At 51.8% G+C, this 19,177-nt stretch overlaps 5 pseudogenes; 4 read left to right on the forward strand and 1 right to left on the reverse strand.

Moving 5' to 3' along the window:
* Positions 1-3,355: 3,355 nt before the first annotated feature.
* Positions 3,356-3,474, reverse strand: LOC113888963 (annotated as a pseudogene).
* A 2,287-nt stretch (positions 3,475-5,761) lies between these two features.
* Positions 5,762-5,881, forward strand: LOC113888969 (annotated as a pseudogene).
* Positions 5,882-9,261: 3,380 nt separating this feature from the next.
* Positions 9,262-9,381, forward strand: LOC113888973 (annotated as a pseudogene).
* A 3,380-nt stretch (positions 9,382-12,761) lies between these two features.
* Positions 12,762-12,881, forward strand: LOC113888974 (annotated as a pseudogene).
* Positions 12,882-16,261: 3,380 nt separating this feature from the next.
* On the forward strand, positions 16,262-16,381 carry LOC113888975 (annotated as a pseudogene).
* Positions 16,382-19,177: the final 2,796 nt, after the last annotated feature.

Consider the following 19,177-nt stretch of genomic DNA (forward strand, 5'->3'; position numbering starts at 1 on the left):
CAAACAGGAGACAGGGGAGAGAGGATGGCATCGGATCTGAGACAGACACACTGGCACAGCCCGTGACGCACCTCAGAGGAAGGTCACGCGGAAGAAGCAGCTTCCCCAAGGGAGGGGGCGTCGGCTTTGGGCCGGGCCCGGCTGGACGCGGTGCCCTGGGGCTGGCGGTCACCCGTGGGGACCCCAAGACTTCCTTGAAGCCGAGGTCTCAAAGGTCCCCTTTGGCCTGGCTACCTAAGGCGAGACCCAGCCCCCATCCCCAGGCCAGAGGGTGAGTGTGTGAGAGTGTGTGTGAGTGTGTCGGTGGGTGAGGGTGAGGTCGGGTCGACTTGGGGCCGAGTGAATACCCAGAGTGGAGGGGGGAGGGTGTGGAGGCCGGGGGTTGGGAAGCTTGCGTGTCCTCTTGCTGTCTCTCTCTCCCTCTTTCTCCGTCTCCCTTACCTGTGGTTTCTAGCTCTTGACCTGTCTCGGCGGCAGGGTGTGTGTGTGTGTGTGTGTGTGTGTACCTCCAAACCCAAAGCAACTTTCTATGGAGACATAGTGAAGGGTAAATGCATTCTTACTCATCTGATATATCCTAAAACACTGGACATGTCTGGACTCAAACTTTCAGGGCCGCCTTCCTGCCACCCCTGGCAAGCATTGATGGTGCAACTGTAATCCTCTAAAGGACCAAAAGTCCTGTACAAGTCCAGACATCTGCTCTGTACAGTCTCTTCCTGCAGTACAGAAAAGTATAGAACAGAATGACACATTCTTTGTTAATTGTACAGAAGAATCAGCTGCTATCTGCTGCCTAGTCAACATGGTCAACATGAGGAAGTCAAGCAAGAGTTCCAAATCTCTTGAATGTGGTCCTTGGAAATACTTCTGTTCTTAGTTGCTCAGTTGTGCCCAACTTTTATGCTACCCATGGACTGTGGCCAGTCAGGCTCCTCTGTCCGTGGCATTTCCCAGTCAAGAATACTGGAGTGGTTTGCCATTTCTTTCTCCAGGGGATCTTCCCGACCCAGGGATCAAACCTGAGTCTCCTGCAGGTGGATGCCTTCCCATCTGAGCCACAATACAACTAATTGCCTAGTCAAAATACAAAGAAAAGAGCTAGTGTTCTACTAAGTGGAAAGATGATTTAAGAAACGGAAGCTTTCCTTTGTTGGTATATTTGAATCTTTATTTAGTTTTATTTTATTTTTATGATTAAGGCTACTTGAACAAGGCAATGGAGAAACCCCAGAGTTGAAAAGCAATTGACTTTTTAAAAGAAACATGTGGCAGGTGAAACTTTCTTCATTTTTTAGAGTTGGTTCAATGCAAAATCTTTATTCAACAAATATGACTCTTGTGAACTGTATTTCAAATCTCCACGATGAATCACTAAGGCATCAAGGAAGAAAGGAGTAGAGGTGGAGAAAAAAAGAGCAACCTTTCCCCTTGGCTCCATCTCAACCAGCTGCTTAGTTCCTTCATCTCATGGACTACGATCTGGGATAATCTTGTTTGTCTGATTTTTGTTTGGGGACCGTTTCTAGTCACAGGGCTAGAAACAGTGGAGGGGGTAAGCCCTTCTTTCCATTCCACATCAGACCCAGTGGGCAGTCCAGGCCCTGCCCACTGCATTGAGTCTGTAGCAACAGAATCACCAGTGATGCTGGTTAACAATGCATATTGCTGGAATCCACTCCATGAGGACTATGGAAGATCTTCACATTTCTGGAAGAGCTGCACACCTCCAGAAGGAACCAAAAGACTTGCCTGAAATGGTAAAGTTATAAGTATTGGACTGAAAGTTGGAAGGTCTCCACCTTTGCTATGTAAGTAAAATGATCTTTCTTTGAAATGAAAATGGATAATACTAAAAGTTCACATTGTTCTAGAGCATTAATTTAAAAAAACCCTGAATTATAGAAATCTGATGTATGAGTTCCTGGAAAGCAAGAACCTATATTTATTGATATGTCTTCATGCCTTAGATCGTCCCTTGAATATAGTGTGCACATCAACAGAAGAAAGAAAAGAACTGAATTGACAAAGATACAAAGAGATCCAAAGTGCTGAGCCAAGTGAAAAGCTGAGGCTTCGCAGAACTTTTCTGTCTTTCACACACTGAATAAATATTGAGCACCTACTATGAGCTAGTAGGCATGCAATATGTTTCTGGAAATAGAATGCTGAGAGAAGAAGAAACACAGTTCCTTCTTTCACTGACTAATGATAAATAACAGGCAGATACTTTGAGAACTTCTATAGGGGCCTCTTCCCTCACCAAAAACTGGGTGTCAGAGAAGGCTTTTCAGACTAATAATTGAGTTGAGATCCATAGGTTGAACCAATGTCAACCAGGGTTGAGATGCAGGAAGAATTTCAGGCAGGTAAAATAGCATCTTGGAAGGCTACATGACAAGGGAACCTTAGTACATTCAAGAAATGAAAAATGCCCTATGGGATGGAACCAAAAGAGTGCAGAGGGCATTCCAGTGAAAAGAAATCAGAGAAGAAAGGGGGGACCAAGCAATGAAGGGATTTGGTCATATCTTCACTATGATGGGAAAATACAAGAGCAGTTGGAGCAGGGAGGTGATAGAATTGCATCTGCATTTTAAAAAGGTCATCTTGCTCCACATCACTCATGATTGGACAGACTCAACTCCAAACTACAACGAGGTTCCACTTCACATTAGTCAGAATGGTCCTCATGGAAAAGTCTGTAGATAACAAATGCTGGAGAGGATGTGGAGAAAAGGGAACTCGCCTCCACCGTTAGTAGGAATGTGAGTTGGTAGAGCCACTATGGAAAAGAGTATGGAGGTTCCTAAAGGAACTAAAACTAGAAGTACCATATTCAGCAGTCCCACTCCCAGGCATATATCCACCAAAATTATAACTGAACAAGATACATGCACCGTCTGTGCACATATATCTGTGTGTGCGCGCGGGTGCGCGCGAGCTCGGGCGTTCGCTGGCGAGGATGGGGGTGGGGTGGGGTGGGGGTGGGGCTGGGGCTGGGGCTGGAGCTGGTGCAGCCCCCTGGGATTGCCTGAGGCACGCCAAGGGAGCCCCAGACGGAGACCCGCGGGGACGGTGGGGTGGGGTGGGGGTGGGGCTGGGGCTGGGGCTGGAACTGGTGCAGCCCCCTGGGATTGCCTGAGGCACGCCAAGGAGCCCCAGACGGAGACCCGCGGGACGGTCGTCTGGTTTCCTGGAAGCCAAATGCGGAGGGGCTCGCGGGCCGCGCGGAGGCAACCCAGGTCTGCAGCGGGAGTCAGTGCCCTGGCCACCCAGCCCCAGGAGGGGCTGGGGCTGCGGGAGCCCAAGAGTTGGGACGTGGGGCGGGGGCTAAAGGAGAGGGAAGGCAAAGAGCCTACAGCACCCGGTATACCCAGGCGGTCTCCCACCCAAGTACTAACCAGGCCCGACCCTGCTTAGCTTCCGAGATCAGATGAGATAGGGCGCGTTCAGGGCGCTATCGCCTTAGACAGAGGCTGCTGCCACCGGGCGCCCTAAGAGCCCTGCGCTGCATCTCCGTTTCGCTCTGACCTGCCGGTCAGCCATTCCGTCTACAAGTGATTTTACTCTCTCCCCTTTCTCTCCCTGCTTTCTGAGAGTCTCTCTCCTTCCATACTTGATGGTGTAATGAATGGATGCCTTAGATCATTTTCCCTCAACATTTTTTTCTCTTTATTTTTACATTGATTTCTATGAATTCATCTTCAAGTTTATGGATTATTTCTGCTAGCATCTCAAATGTGCTGTTGAACCTATCAATTTTTCATTTCAATTATTTTAGTTTTCAAATCCAGAATTTATGTTAGTTTCCTTTAAAAAAAATAATTTGTAGCTCTTCATTGAGTCTCTCTGTTTGTTGACTTCGTATCATACTGTCATCTAATTCTTCAAACATGGTTCCATTATTTCATTTTGTAGTTATCATTATTTTGATATTTTATCTTTTGACCTTCATACTGAATTTATAAGTGATATACTTATATGAGTTATCAGTGGTATGTTATACAAATGGTTTACTCACCACCATTACAACATTAAAGTTTTCTGAGTTTAACTGTATACTTACCTGTCCCAGCAGGTTGATAAATAGTCCAAGCCTAAAGCCCCTTTAAGGAGGAGGCAAGCTTGCTTTCTTTTTCACATTCTTTTGCCTAAGACAAGTAGGCATTGTAGGGAGCAGTATCTCAGGTTCAAGGACATTCCTCTTTTTGAGCTTTGGATGTATGTTATAGGAAAGGGTCTGGGCAAAAACGCTCACATCCTTGAGATGTTTTTTGTCTATTCTCAGAGGCTAGTTGAGAAGTATATATGGCCCCACTTAAATTAGTGAGCCCCTTCTGATGTCTGGGTCAGAAGCTTTTCTGTCACCTTCACTTTAAATAAAATATACACAAAGCTCTGAGTGACTGAGACTGTCTTTGGCCCCAGAGTAATATCTTCTTCTTAGACACCATGAATCCAGTGGCATCGGTCACCGTTGACTGCTAGGTTATCATCTGGGGGCTTGTCCAAGATCTTCAAGACAAGATAAGAACACTCAGAGTTGAGATTCTTTTGCTCTTTACTGTGGTCTCTACTTACTACGGAGAAGGCAATGGCACCCCACTCCAGTAACTCTTGCCTGGAAAATCCCATGGGTGAGGAGCCTGGTAGGCTGCAGTAAAAGAGCAAAAGAATCTCAACTCTGAGTGTTCTTATCTTGTCTTGAAGATCTTGGACAAGGCCCCCAAGATGATAACCTAGCAGTCAACGGTGACCGATGCCACTGGATTCATGGTTGTCTAAGAAGAAGATATTACTCTGGGGCCAAAGACAGTCTCAGTCACTCAGAGCTTTGTGTATATTTATTTAAAGTGAAGGTGACAGAAAAAAGCTTCTGACACAGACATCAGAAGGGGCTCACTAATTTAAGTGGGGCCATATATACTTCTCAACTAGCCTCTGAGAATAGACAAAAAACATCTCAAGGATGTGAGCGTTTTGCCCAGACCCTTTCCTATAACATACATCCAAAGCTCAAAAAAGAGGAATGTCCTTGAACCTGAGATACTGCTCCCTACAATGCCTACTTGTCTTAGGCAAAAGAATGTGAAAAAGAAAGCAAGCTTGCCTCCTCCTTAAAGGGGCTTTAGGCTTGGACTATTTATCAACCTGCTGGGACAGGTAAGTATACAGTTAAACTCAGAAAACTTTAATGTTGTAATGGTGGTGAGTAAACCATTTGTATAACATACCACTGATAACTCATATAAGTATATCACTTATAAATTCAGTATGAAGGTCAAAAGATAAAATATCAAAATAATGATAACTACAAAATGAAATAATGGAACCATGTTTGAAGAATTAGATGACAGTATGATACGAAGTCAACAAACAGAGAGACTCAATGAAGAGCTACAAATTATTTTTTTTAAAGGAAACTAACATAAATTCTGGATTTGAAAACTAAAATAATTGAAATGAAAAATTGATAGGTTCAACAGCACATTTGAGATGCTAGCAGAAATAATCCATAAACTTGAAGATGAATTCATAGAAATCAATGTAAAAATAAAGAGAAAAAAATGTTGAGGGAAAATGATCTAAGGCATCCATTCATTACACCATCAAGTATGGAAGGAGAGAGACTCTCAGAAAGCAGGGAGAGAAAGGGGAGAGAGTAAAATCACTTGTAGACGGAATGGCTGACCGGCAGGTCAGAGCGAAACGGAGATGCAGCGCAGGGCTCTTACGGCGCCCGGTGGCAGCAGCCTCTGTCTAAGGCGATAGCGCCCTGAAGGCGCCCGATCTCGTCTGATCTCGGAAGCTAAGCAGGGTCGGGCCTGGTTAGGATCTTGGATGGGAGACCACCTGGGAATCCCGGGTGCTCGAGGCTTTTTGCCTACCAGAAGAGGTCCTTTAGCCCCTGCCGCGCGTCCCGATTCTTGGATCCCCCCCGCAGCCCCAGCCCCGACTCCCGCTGCAGACCTGGGTTGCCTCCGCGCGGCCCGCGAGCCCCTCCGCATTCGCATTCGGCTTCCAGGACACCCGACGACCGGCAGTCCCGTCTCCATCTGGGGCTCCTTTGGCTTGCCTCAGGCAATCCCGGGGCTTGCACGGACTCCAGCCAGAGCCCCAGCCCCCGCCCCACCCCCTGCCTCGCAGGCCATCGCGCATGCGCATGTGCGCACGCACGCACAGATAGATGTGCCCAAACGGGGCATCTATCTTGTTCACTTATACCGTGGGTGTATCTATGCCTGGGAGTCGGACTGCTGAACCATACGCTACTTCCACTTTTAGTTCCTTCGGGAACCTCCATATTCTTTTCCATACCGGCTCTACCCATGCCCATTCCTACTCACCGTGGAGGAGAGTTCCCTTTGCTCCACATCTTCTCCAGCACTGGTTATTGACAGACATCGCAGTGAGGCCCAATCGGACTCATGTGAAGTGGTCCCTCCTTGGAGTTTGGAGTTGAGCCTCTCCAATCATTAGTGATGTGGAGCAAGATGACCTTTTGGAAATGCAGATGCAATGCTGTCACCTCCCTGCTCCAACGGCTCTCGTATTTTCCCAGCATATTGAAGATACGACCACTTCCCTTCAGGCTTGCTCCTCACGTTCTTCTCTGATGTCTTTTGCCTGGAATGCCCTCTGCACTCTTTGGCTTCCATCCCATAGGGCATTTTTCGTTTCTTGAATGTCCTAAGTTTCCCTGGTCACATAGCCTTCCAAGATGCTATTTTCCCTGCCTGCAATTCTTCCTGCATCTCAACCCTGGTTTACCTAGGTTCAACCTATGGACCTCAACGAAATGGTGCCTCTGGAAAGCCTTCCCTGACACCCGGGTTTTCTGGTGAGGGAAGAGGCCCCTCTATAGGTTCTCAAAGGATCTGCCTGTGATGTATCATTAGAGTCGTCTCAGTGAAAGCAGGAACTCTGTGTCTTCTTCTCTCCGCCTTCTATTCCCTGAAACTTATTACATGCCTCCTAGCTCATCGTAGGTGCTCAGTATTTACTTAGTGTGTGAAAGACAGAAAAGCTCTTGGAAGCCTCAAGGGGTCACTTGGCTCGGCACTTTTGATCTCTGTGTCTATTTGGCGAGTCAGTTCTTTCCTTTCCTGGGTTGATGTGTACACTATATTCGAGGCACAATCTAAGGCATGAAGACATATCCATACATAGAGGTTCTTGCTTTCAAGGAACTCGTACAGCAGATTTCTACAAGTTAGGGCTTTTCAAATGCTCTAGAAGCATGTGAACGTTCAGTATGCTCCATTTTCATTTCAAAGGAAGATCGTTTGACTTCCATAGCAAAGGTGGAGACCTTTCAACGTTGAGTCCAAGACTTATACCTTGACCATTTCAGGCAAGTCTTGTGGTTCCTTCTGGAGGTGTGTGGCTCTTGCAGAAATGTGAAGATCTTCCATCGTCCTCAGACTTTGGTGTCATTTGCAATCATCCAGAAAGCTTCCAGGTCTAGGTTCCAGACCACCACCACACACAGTCAGTAGCCAACGGAGTGGATTCCAGGAATACGTGTTGTTCACCCGCATTACCGTTGATATTGTTGCTGCACACTCAATGCAGTGGGCAGGGCCTGGATTGTCCACTGGGTCTCATGTGGAATGGAAAGAAGGGCTCCCCCCCCACACACACACACCCCCACCCCTACTGTTGACAGCCTTGTGACGAGAAACGGTCCCCGAAACAAGAATCAGACAAACCAGAGAAGCCCAGATGATAGTCCTTGAGATGAAGGAACTAAGCAGCTGGTTGCGATGGCACCAAGGGGAAAGGTTGCTCTTTTTGTCTGCCCCTCTACTCCTTTCTTCCTGGACGCCTTAGGGTTTTGTCATGGAGATTTGAAAGAAAGTGCACAAAAGTCATATGTGTTGAATCAAGATTTTGCATTTAAGCATCTCTCAAAAAGGAAGAGAGCTTCACCTGCACATGTTTCTTTCAAAACCGTCAATTGCTTTTCAATTCTGGGGTTTCTCTCTTGCCTTGTTCAGTTAGCCTTAACAGTAAAAATCAACGAAAACTACATAAAGATTCAAAGATACCAACAAAGGACAGCTTCTGTTTTTGAAATCATCTTTCCATTTAGTAGAACACGAGCTCTATTCTTTGTATTTTGCCTAGGGAATTAGCAATGTCCTGGTTCAGATGGCAAGGCATCCGCGCGCAGGAGACTGGGGTTTGATCCCTGGGTCGGGAAGATCCCGCCGGAGAAGGAAATGGCAACCCACTCCCAGTATCCTCGCCTGGGAAATGCCACGGAGAGAGGAGCCTGAGGGGCCGCAGTCCATGGGTTGTATTAAAGTTGGGCTCAACCCAGCAACTACGAACACAAGTATTTCCAAAGACCACACTCAAGTGTGTGTGTGTGTGCGTGTGTGTGTGTGTGTGTATCTCCTCTTGCCGTCTTGGAGTCTGTCTCGGAATCTTCATGTATTTCTGCCTCTGTATCTCCTGACAGCCAGCCGCCGGCCCGTTCGTCTTGCCCCCGCCTCTCCCAGGCGCTCTGGCTCTGGCTCAGGAGCTTGAGCAGGCCAGCTGTCTCCCTTGGCGTGGGTGCGTGCGAGTGTCTGTGTGTCTGTCTGTGTGCCTGCCTGTGGCTCGTCTGCTCTCTCAGGAAGGTCGAGGGCTTGGCGTGGGGGCAAAGGGGGGGCCTCGGTAGTGCGAAGGGGAGGGGCTGAGGCGCTCTGCTCGACCGCGCCTTCCTGGCTTCTGGTGGGTTTGGGCACCGGACAGGTGCCGGGCAAGTTGGGCGCTCAAGTTTTGCTGCGCCTAGGCCCGCAGGAGGATCAGAGGCCCCTGGGCCGCGTGGGTTGGGAGGCGGCGGGCGCCGAAGACCCACACCTCCGGGGCCGCGCGGGCCTGAGCAGCGAATGGAATCGGGGGGAGGCCCCGCTCATCGGGCGCGGCCGGGTCTGGAGTGGCCGCGGGTGGGAGGGCGCCGAGACCTCCACACCCCTCAGCCCAGCCCCCAGGCCCCGCGCGCACGCACGCACGCACGCCCTCCCGGTCAATGGGGGGTCCTGGAAGCCCCTCGGGCCCCCGGGCCCGGCCAGGCGCTTGCTGGTCTGGTGTTGTCGGTGTTCGGGGGGGCGGGCCGGCGTCAGCAGGCTGGAGTCCGGTCGCGGGTCGTGCGACTCAAGTACAGCACGCCCCGCGACGAGAGGTGCGGCCCGTTGGCCCGACCTGCAGGGCAGAGCGAAAGGGAGGCGAAGCGCAAGGCTCTTAGGGCGCCCCGAGCCAACCGCCACCGTCTCAGGCCGTATCAGCCTGAAGGCGCCCGATCTCGTCTGATCTCGGAAGCTAAGCAGGGTCGGGCCTGGTTAGGATCTTGGATGGGAGACCACCTGGGAATCCCGGGTGCTCGAGGCTTTTTGCCTACCAGAAGAGGTCCTTTAGCCCCTGCCGCGCGTCCCGATTCTTGGATCCCCCCCGCAGCCCCAGCCCCGACTCCCGCTGCAGACCTGGGTTGCCTCCGCGCGGCCCGCGAGCCCCTCCGCATTCGCATTCGGCTTCCAGGACACCCGACGACCGGCAGTCCCGTCTCCATCTGGGGCTCCTTTGGCTTGCCTCAGGCAATCCCGGGGCTTGCACGGACTCCAGCCAGAGCCCCAGCCCCCGCCCCACCCCCTGCCTCGCAGGCCATCGCGCATGCGCATGTGCGCACGCACGCACAGATAGATGTGCCCAAACGGGGCATCTATCTTGTTCACTTATACCGTGGGTGTATCTATGCCTGGGAGTCGGACTGCTGAACCATACGCTACTTCCACTTTTAGTTCCTTCGGGAACCTCCATATTCTTTTCCATACCGGCTCTACCCATGCCCATTCCTACTCACCGTGGAGGAGAGTTCCCTTTGCTCCACATCTTCTCCAGCACTGGTTATTGACAGACATCGCAGTGAGGCCCAATCGGACTCATGTGAAGTGGTCCCTCCTTGGAGTTTGGAGTTGAGCCTCTCCAATCATTAGTGATGTGGAGCAAGATGACCTTTTGGAAATGCAGATGCAATGCTGTCACCTCCCTGCTCCAACGGCTCTCGTATTTTCCCAGCATATTGAAGATACGACCACTTCCCTTCAGGCTTGCTCCTCACGTTCTTCTCTGATGTCTTTTGCCTGGAATGCCCTCTGCACTCTTTGGCTTCCATCCCATAGGGCATTTTTCGTTTCTTGAATGTCCTAAGTTTCCCTGGTCACATAGCCTTCCAAGATGCTATTTTCCCTGCCTGCAATTCTTCCTGCATCTCAACCCTGGTTTACCTAGGTTCAACCTATGGACCTCAACGAAATGGTGCCTCTGGAAAGCCTTCCCTGACACCCGGGTTTTCTGGTGAGGGAAGAGGCCCCTCTATAGGTTCTCAAAGGATCTGCCTGTGATGTATCATTAGAGTCGTCTCAGTGAAAGCAGGAACTCTGTGTCTTCTTCTCTCCGCCTTCTATTCCCTGAAACTTATTACATGCCTCCTAGCTCATCGTAGGTGCTCAGTATTTACTTAGTGTGTGAAAGACAGAAAAGCTCTTGGAAGCCTCAAGGGGTCACTTGGCTCGGCACTTTTGATCTCTGTGTCTATTTGGCGAGTCAGTTCTTTCCTTTCCTGGGTTGATGTGTACACTATATTCGAGGCACAATCTAAGGCATGAAGACATATCCATACATAGAGGTTCTTGCTTTCAAGGAACTCGTACAGCAGATTTCTACAAGTTAGGGCTTTTCAAATGCTCTAGAAGCATGTGAACGTTCAGTATGCTCCATTTTCATTTCAAAGGAAGATCGTTTGACTTCCATAGCAAAGGTGGAGACCTTTCAACGTTGAGTCCAAGACTTATACCTTGACCATTTCAGGCAAGTCTTGTGGTTCCTTCTGGAGGTGTGTGGCTCTTGCAGAAATGTGAAGATCTTCCATCGTCCTCAGACTTTGGTGTCATTTGCAATCATCCAGAAAGCTTCCAGGTCTAGGTTCCAGACCACCACCACACACAGTCAGTAGCCAACGGAGTGGATTCCAGGAATACGTGTTGTTCACCCGCATTACCGTTGATATTGTTGCTGCACACTCAATGCAGTGGGCAGGGCCTGGATTGTCCACTGGGTCTCATGTGGAATGGAAAGAAGGGCTCCCCCCCCACACACACACACCCCCACCCCTACTGTTGACAGCCTTGTGACGAGAAACGGTCCCCGAAACAAGAATCAGACAAACCAGAGAAGCCCAGATGATAGTCCTTGAGATGAAGGAACTAAGCAGCTGGTTGCGATGGCACCAAGGGGAAAGGTTGCTCTTTTTGTCTGCCCCTCTACTCCTTTCTTCCTGGACGCCTTAGGGTTTTGTCATGGAGATTTGAAAGAAAGTGCACAAAAGTCATATGTGTTGAATCAAGATTTTGCATTTAAGCATCTCTCAAAAAGGAAGAGAGCTTCACCTGCACATGTTTCTTTCAAAACCGTCAATTGCTTTTCAATTCTGGGGTTTCTCTCTTGCCTTGTTCAGTTAGCCTTAACAGTAAAAATCAACGAAAACTACATAAAGATTCAAAGATACCAACAAAGGACAGCTTCTGTTTTTGAAATCATCTTTCCATTTAGTAGAACACGAGCTCTATTCTTTGTATTTTGCCTAGGGAATTAGCAATGTCCTGGTTCAGATGGCAAGGCATCCGCGCGCAGGAGACTGGGGTTTGATCCCTGGGTCGGGAAGATCCCGCCGGAGAAGGAAATGGCAACCCACTCCCAGTATCCTCGCCTGGGAAATGCCACGGAGAGAGGAGCCTGAGGGGCCGCAGTCCATGGGTTGTATTAAAGTTGGGCTCAACCCAGCAACTACGAACACAAGTATTTCCAAAGACCACACTCAAGTGTGTGTGTGTGTGCGTGTGTGTGTGTGTGTGTATCTCCTCTTGCCGTCTTGGAGTCTGTCTCGGAATCTTCATGTATTTCTGCCTCTGTATCTCCTGACAGCCAGCCGCCGGCCCGTTCGTCTTGCCCCCGCCTCTCCCAGGCGCTCTGGCTCTGGCTCAGGAGCTTGAGCAGGCCAGCTGTCTCCCTTGGCGTGGGTGCGTGCGAGTGTCTGTGTGTCTGTCTGTGTGCCTGCCTGTGGCTCGTCTGCTCTCTCAGGAAGGTCGAGGGCTTGGCGTGGGGGCAAAGGGGGGGCCTCGGTAGTGCGAAGGGGAGGGGCTGAGGCGCTCTGCTCGACCGCGCCTTCCTGGCTTCTGGTGGGTTTGGGCACCGGACAGGTGCCGGGCAAGTTGGGCGCTCAAGTTTTGCTGCGCCTAGGCCCGCAGGAGGATCAGAGGCCCCTGGGCCGCGTGGGTTGGGAGGCGGCGGGCGCCGAAGACCCACACCTCCGGGGCCGCGCGGGCCTGAGCAGCGAATGGAATCGGGGGGAGGCCCCGCTCATCGGGCGCGGCCGGGTCTGGAGTGGCCGCGGGTGGGAGGGCGCCGAGACCTCCACACCCCTCAGCCCAGCCCCCAGGCCCCGCGCGCACGCACGCACGCACGCCCTCCCGGTCAATGGGGGGTCCTGGAAGCCCCTCGGGCCCCCGGGCCCGGCCAGGCGCTTGCTGGTCTGGTGTTGTCGGTGTTCGGGGGGGCGGGCCGGCGTCAGCAGGCTGGAGTCCGGTCGCGGGTCGTGCGACTCAAGTACAGCACGCCCCGCGACGAGAGGTGCGGCCCGTTGGCCCGACCTGCAGGGCAGAGCGAAAGGGAGGCGAAGCGCAAGGCTCTTAGGGCGCCCCGAGCCAACCGCCACCGTCTCAGGCCGTATCAGCCTGAAGGCGCCCGATCTCGTCTGATCTCGGAAGCTAAGCAGGGTCGGGCCTGGTTAGGATCTTGGATGGGAGACCACCTGGGAATCCCGGGTGCTCGAGGCTTTTTGCCTACCAGAAGAGGTCCTTTAGCCCCTGCCGCGCGTCCCGATTCTTGGATCCCCCCCGCAGCCCCAGCCCCGACTCCCGCTGCAGACCTGGGTTGCCTCCGCGCGGCCCGCGAGCCCCTCCGCATTCGCATTCGGCTTCCAGGACACCCGACGACCGGCAGTCCCGTCTCCATCTGGGGCTCCTTTGGCTTGCCTCAGGCAATCCCGGGGCTTGCACGGACTCCAGCCAGAGCCCCAGCCCCCGCCCCACCCCCTGCCTCGCAGGCCATCGCGCATGCGCATGTGCGCACGCACGCACAGATAGATGTGCCCAAACGGGGCATCTATCTTGTTCACTTATACCGTGGGTGTATCTATGCCTGGGAGTCGGACTGCTGAACCATACGCTACTTCCACTTTTAGTTCCTTCGGGAACCTCCATATTCTTTTCCATACCGGCTCTACCCATGCCCATTCCTACTCACCGTGGAGGAGAGTTCCCTTTGCTCCACATCTTCTCCAGCACTGGTTATTGACAGACATCGCAGTGAGGCCCAATCGGACTCATGTGAAGTGGTCCCTCCTTGGAGTTTGGAGTTGAGCCTCTCCAATCATTAGTGATGTGGAGCAAGATGACCTTTTGGAAATGCAGATGCAATGCTGTCACCTCCCTGCTCCAACGGCTCTCGTATTTTCCCAGCATATTGAAGATACGACCACTTCCCTTCAGGCTTGCTCCTCACGTTCTTCTCTGATGTCTTTTGCCTGGAATGCCCTCTGCACTCTTTGGCTTCCATCCCATAGGGCATTTTTCGTTTCTTGAATGTCCTAAGTTTCCCTGGTCACATAGCCTTCCAAGATGCTATTTTCCCTGCCTGCAATTCTTCCTGCATCTCAACCCTGGTTTACCTAGGTTCAACCTATGGACCTCAACGAAATGGTGCCTCTGGAAAGCCTTCCCTGACACCCGGGTTTTCTGGTGAGGGAAGAGGCCCCTCTATAGGTTCTCAAAGGATCTGCCTGTGATGTATCATTAGAGTCGTCTCAGTGAAAGCAGGAACTCTGTGTCTTCTTCTCTCCGCCTTCTATTCCCTGAAACTTATTACATGCCTCCTAGCTCATCGTAGGTGCTCAGTATTTACTTAGTGTGTGAAAGACAGAAAAGCTCTTGGAAGCCTCAAGGGGTCACTTGGCTCGGCACTTTTGATCTCTGTGTCTATTTGGCGAGTCAGTTCTTTCCTTTCCTGGGTTGATGTGTACACTATATTCGAGGCACAATCTAAGGCATGAAGACATATCCATACATAGAGGTTCTTGCTTTCAAGGAACTCGTACAGCAGATTTCTACAAGTTAGGGCTTTTCAAATGCTCTAGAAGCATGTGAACGTTCAGTATGCTCCATTTTCATTTCAAAGGAAGATCGTTTGACTTCCATAGCAAAGGTGGAGACCTTTCAACGTTGAGTCCAAGACTTATACCTTGACCATTTCAGGCAAGTCTTGTGGTTCCTTCTGGAGGTGTGTGGCTCTTGCAGAAATGTGAAGATCTTCCATCGTCCTCAGACTTTGGTGTCATTTGCAATCATCCAGAAAGCTTCCAGGTCTAGGTTCCAGACCACCACCACACACAGTCAGTAGCCAACGGAGTGGATTCCAGGAATACGTGTTGTTCACCCGCATTACCGTTGATATTGTTGCTGCACACTCAATGCAGTGGGCAGGGCCTGGATTGTCCACTGGGTCTCATGTGGAATGGAAAGAAGGGCTCCCCCCCCACACACACACACCCCCACCCCTACTGTTGACAGCCTTGTGACGAGAAACGGTCCCCGAAACAAGAATCAGACAAACCAGAGAAGCCCAGATGATAGTCCTTGAGATGAAGGAACTAAGCAGCTGGTTGCGATGGCACCAAGGGGAAAGGTTGCTCTTTTTGTCTGCCCCTCTACTCCTTTCTTCCTGGACGCCTTAGGGTTTTGTCATGGAGATTTGAAAGAAAGTGCACAAAAGTCATATGTGTTGAATCAAGATTTTGCATTTAAGCATCTCTCAAAAAGGAAGAGAGCTTCACCTGCACATGTTTCTTTCAAAACCGTCAATTGCTTTTCAATTCTGGGGTTTCTCTCTTGCCTTGTTCAGTTAGCCTTAACAGTAAAAATCAACGAAAACTACATAAAGATTCAAAGATACCAACAAAGGACAGCTTCTGTTTTTGAAATCATCTTTCCATTTAGTAGAACACGAGCTCTATTCTTTGTATTTTGCCTAGGGAATTAGCAATGTCCTGGTTCAGATGGCAAGGCATCCGCGCGCAGGAGACTGGGGTTTGATCCCTGGGTCGGGAAGATCCCGCCGGAGAAGGAAATGGCAACCCACTCCCAGTATCCTCGCCTGGGAAATGCCACGGAGAGAGGAGCCTGAGGGGCCGCAGTCCATGGGTTGTATTAAAGTTGGGCTCAACCCAGCAACTACGAACACAAGTATTTCCAAAGACCACACTCAAGTGTGTGTGTGTGTGCGTGTGTGTGTGTGTGTGTATCTCCTCTTGCCGTCTTGGAGTCTGTCTCGGAATCTTCATGTATTTCTGCCTCTGTATCTCCTGACAGCCAGCCGCCGGCCCGTTCGTCTTGCCCCCGCCTCTCCCAGGCGCTCTGGCTCTGGCTCAGGAGCTTGAGCAGGCCAGCTGTCTCCCTTGGCGTGGGTGCGTGCGAGTGTCTGTGTGTCTGTCTGTGTGCCTGCCTGTGGCTCGTCTGCTCTCTCAGGAAGGTCGAGGGCTTGGCGTGGGGGCAAAGGGGGGGCCTCGGTAGTGCGAAGGGGAGGGGCTGAGGCGCTCTGCTCGACCGCGCCTTCCTGGCTTCTGGTGGGTTTGGGCACCGGACAGGTGCCGGGCAAGTTGGGCGCTCAAGTTTTGCTGCGCCTAGGCCCGCAGGAGGATCAGAGGCCCCTGGGCCGCGTGGGTTGGGAGGCGGCGGGCGCCGAAGACCCACACCTCCGGGGCCGCGCGGGCCTGAGCAGCGAATGGAATCGGGGGGAGGCCCCGCTCATCGGGCGCGGCCGGGTCTGGAGTGGCCGCGGGTGGGAGGGCGCCGAGACCTCCACACCCCTCAGCCCAGCCCCCAGGCCCCGCGCGCACGCACGCACGCACGCCCTCCCGGTCAATGGGGGGTCCTGGAAGCCCCTCGGGCCCCCGGGCCCGGCCAGGCGCTTGCTGGTCTGGTGTTGTCGGTGTTCGGGGGGGCGGGCCGGCGTCAGCAGGCTGGAGTCCGGTCGCGGGTCGTGCGACTCAAGTACAGCACGCCCCGCGACGAGAGGTGCGGCCCGTTGGCCCGACCTGCAGGGCAGAGCGAAAGGGAGGCGAAGCGCAAGGCTCTTAGGGCGCCCCGAGCCAACCGCCACCGTCTCAGGCCGTATCAGCCTGAAGGCGCCCGATCTCGTCTGATCTCGGAAGCTAAGCAGGGTCGGGCCTGGTTAGGATCTTGGATGGGAGACCACCTGGGAATCCCGGGTGCTCGAGGCTTTTTGCCTACCAGAAGAGGTCCTTTAGCCCCTGCCGCGCGTCCCGATTCTTGGATCCCCCCCGCAGCCCCAGCCCCGACTCCCGCTGCAGACCTGGGTTGCCTCCGCGCGGCCCGCGAGCCCCTCCGCATTCGCATTCGGCTTCCAGGACACCCGACGACCGGCAGTCCCGTCTCCATCTGGGGCTCCTTTGGCTTGCCTCAGGCAATCCCGGGGCTTGCACGGACTCCAGCCAGAGCCCCAGCCCCCGCCCCACCCCCTGCCTCGCAGGCCATCGCGCATGCGCATGTGCGCACGCACGCACAGATAGATGTGCCCAAACGGGGCATCTATCTTGTTCACTTATACCGTGGGTGTATCTATGCCTGGGAGTCGGACTGCTGAACCATACGCTACTTCCACTTTTAGTTCCTTCGGGAACCTCCATATTCTTTTCCATACCGGCTCTACCCATGCCCATTCCTACTCACCGTGGAGGAGAGTTCCCTTTGCTCCACATCTTCTCCAGCACTGGTTATTGACAGACATCGCAGTGAGGCCCAATCGGACTCATGTGAAGTGGTCCCTCCTTGGAGTTTGGAGTTGAGCCTCTCCAATCATTAGTGATGTGGAGCAAGATGACCTTTTGGAAATGCAGATGCAATGCTGTCACCTCCCTGCTCCAACGGCTCTCGTATTTTCCCAGCATATTGAAGATACGACCACTTCCCTTCAGGCTTGCTCCTCACGTTCTTCTCTGATGTCTTTTGCCTGGAATGCCCTCTGCACTCTTTGGCTTCCATCCCATAGGGCATTTTTCGTTTCTTGAATGTCCTAAGTTTCCCTGGTCACATAGCCTTCCAAGATGCTATTTTCCCTGCCTGCAATTCTTCCTGCATCTCAACCCTGGTTTACCTAGGTTCAACCTATGGACCTCAACGAAATGGTGCCTCTGGAAAGCCTTCCCTGACACCCGGGTTTTCTGGTGAGGGAAGAGGCCCCTCTATAGGTTCTCAAAGGATCTGCCTGTGATGTATCATTAGAGTCGTCTCAGTGAAAGCAGGAACTCTGTGTCTTCTTCTCTCCGCCTTCTATTCCCTGAAACTTATTACATGCCTCCTAGCTCATCGTAGGTGCTCAGTATTTACTTAGTGTGTGAAAGACAGAAAAGCTCTTGGAAGCCTCAAGGGGTCACTTGGCTCGGCACTTTTGATCTCTGTGTCTATTTGGCGAGTCAATTCTTTCCTTTCCTGGGTTGATGTGTACACTATATTCGAGGCACAATCTAAGGCATGAAGACATATCCATACATAGAGGTTCTTGCTTTCAAGGAACTCGTACAGCAGATTTCTACAAGTTAGGGCTTTTCAAATGCTCTAGAAGCATGTGAACGTTCAGTATGCTCCATTTTCATTTCAAAGGAAGATCGTTTGACTTCCATAGCAAAGGTGGAGACCTTTCAACGTTGAGTCCAAGACTTATACCTTGACCATTTCAGGCAAGTCTTGTGGTTCCTTCTGGAGGTGTGTGGCTCTTGCAGAAATGTGAAGATCTTCCATCGTCCTCAGACTTTGGTGTCATTTGCAATCATCCAGAAAGCTTCCAGGTCTAGGTTCCAGACCACCACCACACACAGTCAGTAGCCAACGGAGTGGATTCCAGGAATACGTGTTGTTCACCCGCATTACCGTTGATATTGTTGCTGCACACTCAATGCAGTGGGCAGGGCCTGGATTGTCCACTGGGTCTCATGTGGAATGGAAAGAAGGGCTCCCCCCCCCACACACACACCCCCACCCCTACTGTTGACAGCCTTGTGACGAGAAACGGTCCCCGAAACAAGAATCAGACAAACCAGAGAAGCCCAGATGATAGTCCTTGAGATGAAGGAACTAAGCAGCTGGTTGCGATGGCACCAAGGGGAAAGGTTGCTCTTTTTGTCTGCCCCTCTACTCCTTTCTTCCTGGACGCCTTAGGGTTTTGTCATGGAGATTTGAAAGAAAGTGCACAAAAGTCATATGTGTTGAATCAAGATTTTGCATTTAAGCATCTCTCAAAAAGGAAGAGAGCTTCACCTGCACATGTTTCTTTCAAAACCGTCAATTGCTTTTCAATTCTGGGGTTTCTCTCTTGCCTTGTTCAGTTAGCCTTAACAGTAAAAATCAACGAAAACTACATAAAGATTCAAAGATACCAACAAAGGACAGCTTCTGTTTTTGAAATCATCTTTCCATTTAGTAGAACACGAGCTCTATTCTTTGTATTTTGCCTAGGGAATTAGCAATGTCCTGGTTCAGATGGCAAGGCATCCGCGCGCAGGAGACTGGGGTTTGATCCCTGGGTCGGGAAGATCCCGCCGGAGAAGGAAATGGCAACCCACTCCCAGTATCCTCGCCTGGGAAATGCCACGGAGAGAGGAGCCTGAGGGGCCGCAGTCCATGGGTTGTATTAAAGTTGGGCTCAACCCAGCAACTACGAACACAAGTATTTCCAAAGACCACACTCAAGTGTGTGTGTGTGTGCGTGTGTGTGTGTGTGTGTATCTCCTCTTGCCGTCTTGGAGTCTGTCTCGGAATCTTCATGTATTTCTGCCTCTGTATCTCCTGACAGCCAGCCGCCGGCCCGTTCGTCTTGCCCCCGCCTCTCCCAGGCGCTCTGGCTCTGGCTCAGGAGCTTGAGCAGGCCAGCTGTCTCCCTTGGCGTGGGTGCGTGCGAGTGTCTGTGTGTCTGTCTGTGTGCCTGCCTGTGGCTCGTCTGCTCTCTCAGGAAGGTCGAGGGCTTGGCGTGGGGGCAAAGGGGGGGCCTCGGTAGTGCGAAG

This window comes from Bos indicus x Bos taurus, unplaced genomic scaffold (assembly GCF_003369695.1).
Source record: "Bos indicus x Bos taurus breed Angus x Brahman F1 hybrid unplaced genomic scaffold, Bos_hybrid_MaternalHap_v2.0 tig00003389_arrow_arrow_obj, whole genome shotgun sequence".
Classification (NCBI taxonomy): Eukaryota; Metazoa; Chordata; class Mammalia; order Artiodactyla; family Bovidae; genus Bos; species Bos indicus x Bos taurus.